Here is a 2,989-nt window from a genome sequence, read left to right as displayed (position 1 = left end):
CATCAACTCCTGGAGTAGTTTTACTATACCTATTGTCTTAAGGGAGACTTCAATATTCTGTGAGAGCCTTGATAGACTGTGGTTTAGTGGGCAACTTTTTGGACACCAGACTGGCAGCGAGAATCCAAATTAATAAGGTACATCTCGACCAGCCTATCTCTGCTATAGCACTGGATGGTAGACCATTGGAAACTGGACAAATCTTTTATCTCTCTGTTGCTCTCAAGTTGAATATCGGAAGGTTCAAGGAGACAATTAGTTTCCATCTTTTATACTCTCCAGGATTCTCAAGGATTACTGGACGTTCCTATTATCCTTGGTTATGCTTGGTTACATCTTCATAATCCTGGGATTAACTGGTCTTCTGGTACCATTCAGGGTTGGTCAACCCAATGCTGGGGTAAGTACCTTCCTAGAGGTTTTGAGATGTCTTTCTGAGGTCCCAAGATGCCTTCCCAAAGTTCCAAGATGCTTCCCTGTGACCCCAAGATGCCTTCCCAAGTTTCTGAGTGACCTGCTGTGAACTAGGTCAAGTTGCTTCCTGACTCCTAAAGACCAGACTTGAACTCAGTGGGGCTGTCTAGAGTGCCTTCAGAGTATTGGGATTTGTTGGAGGTGTTCAGCAAAAAGAGAATCACTATGCTACCCCCACATAGAGAATACAATTGCACCATCAGTTTATTACCTGACATGTCCTCCCTGAGGAAAGCTCTATGCCTTGTCCACTCCAAAGAGGCAAGCTATGGAGGAATATTCTGGCAATTACGGAGTTACTAATTTGTGGCTGGTGATAGAAATCTTTAATTTTATTGTCTTCCCCCTCTGTGTCTGCCAGTTAACTGTTTGAAGGATGATCTCAAGTTATAACTTTCCATGGATGGCATGTACAAAATTGAATATTTATTGTATTGGAACCTTGGTGTGATTGAAGTAAAAAAGACATTGGTTGAAGGAAATAGGATTGAAAAGACATGGACCAGATTTTGGAAGCTATGATGTTGTCTTGCCATTAACTTCTGTAAAGCATGTTCTTGTAAGACACATTTTAGAAGCAGCAAAGAAGCTCTCAACTGTAAACAGTGCATAGCTATGTTTGAGTTGTCTACTAAGTTAATTCTGTTGAGTGATATGCAATTCCAAAAGGATGTGGCTGTATTTGATGGGCCATCAAATGCATTGTCCACCGTGTTCCAGTATGTGCCATTGAAAATTATGGATGGAGTCATTCAAAACCTGACAAATGATGATTGCATCATGGATATAAAGTTGATGACTGCTTTAACCAATATGATTGATTGGCTTTCATGGCCATTAGCCAATAACACAGGCAAGTGCATTATTGGCTTACTGAAAGGTTTGACTACTGTGAAAAAGTTCAGCTGTTTGATTGAAATCACACTTTCAAAAATTGAACATGTGTTCTCAAGGCTCTTTTTTTCCCAGTTGTAAGAGCAGGAGCTTAAATGCTGAAATATAGACTTTTAAGTTTCCAGCTTTCATCAGAAGCATTTCACGTGCCTGTTCCTCACATTCCCTAATTAATGATGTTACTCCCTAAAGAAGAGTCCAACTCTGCAATAAGCTGTCGGCAACAACTGTCTGAATTGGTACACTGCATGAATTTCCAATTTTCAGGCTTCCCTAACCTATATGAACCTGTTACATAAGCGCTAAAGGATTTTCCAATTCCACATGAGGAAAAACTAGAGCAGCTGCTCAATCAGCGTGCCTGGATGTCACAAAGAAATGCATTGGAACCTTTGTAGTCAAGACTTGCTGCAAGATCGTATACAGGAAAGATACGAATGGCAGATCTTGGCAATACCTGCTACAAGAACAGTGTCTTTCAGGAATGTTTTAAAGGCTTCTGACTACAGGCATGCTGTTATGCTACTGAAGGAGAGTGATTCACAGCCCTAAATGATGAAACTTCAATGGTTATTTGCTTTCCTGGAACAAAGCCAGAGATCTGCCATCTCTCCCAATAGCTTCTTGAAAGCTTCATCTCCTCCATGGTTTAAACAAGAGGTGCAACGTGCCCATTCAGAGTATTTAAGGTATCTATTGGACCAGTTACATGAGGAAGAGAAGACTAGGAAAGAAATTTCTCATGTGCAGAGACATTCAGGCAGTGAACCATGTTTAGAGGACTGAGATCCAAAGAAAACACTATTAGAAAGAATGGTGGGAAGATGGTGACTGGGATCCTTTGTCGTTGTTGCTGTAATATTTTCTTCTGAGAGGAAGCTTTTACAGATCTAACCCCAGCATTTCCACCACCTAACAAGTTTCTACAAAGGTGTGATCATTCAAGTGATCCTAATATTTCAATGAAGGTTACTAGTGCAGATAATTTCGCATCAGAAGCTGAGCAACAACACATGATTGCCAAGTCTCCAAATAAGCAGACGCACACAAAATATAAAGAGCGTTCAGTGCGAGTGGTCCCATTTGAAGTAATCGGTTCCCATGGAAAAGCAACAGAGGAGATTGCAGCATCTAGATTAGTTCCTTACCACAGAATGATTTTGCAGTAGCCTCTGGGGGAAAAATGTGTGACTCAGCAAATTGTAGATCAGTGTCTGAGTAAGTGAGCTCCTAGTTTGATTATTCCCTGTATTATTCTCTGAATAAATCTTCATTGTTAATTTCTACTATCGAGTCCTGAGTTTACTCTGCACCTGGCTCCACTCATCTGAAGATCATTACATAGGCATGGTCTACCACACACAAAGCCATGTTGACTATCCTTAACTAGTCTCGGTCTATCCATATCCAGTCCTTTAGAATGCCTTCTAATAACGTTCCCACTCCTGATGTTAGGCTCACAGGCCTGTAATTTCCCAACTTATTCTTAGAGCCTTTCTTAAACAACAGAACAACATTAGCTATCCTCCAATCCTCTGGCACCTCATGCGTGGCTTAGGCATTTTAAATATCAGTGACTAGAGCCCCTGAAATTTCTGCATTACCCTCCCTCAGGTTTTGA

General features: G+C 40.9%; 1 pseudogene; it reads left to right on the top strand.

Annotated features, from left to right (window-relative positions):
- Positions 1-1,089: 1,089 nt before the first annotated feature.
- Positions 1,090-2,537, top strand: LOC140204685 (ubiquitin carboxyl-terminal hydrolase 35 pseudogene; annotated as a pseudogene).
- The last annotated feature ends 452 nt before the right edge of the window (positions 2,538-2,989 follow it).

This window comes from Mobula birostris, chromosome 11, assembly GCF_030028105.1.
Source record: "Mobula birostris isolate sMobBir1 chromosome 11, sMobBir1.hap1, whole genome shotgun sequence".
Taxonomy (NCBI): domain Eukaryota; kingdom Metazoa; phylum Chordata; class Chondrichthyes; order Myliobatiformes; family Myliobatidae; genus Mobula; species Mobula birostris.
The sequence above is the reverse complement of the archived record's forward strand: the minus strand, read 5'-3'. Positions and strand labels throughout refer to the sequence as shown.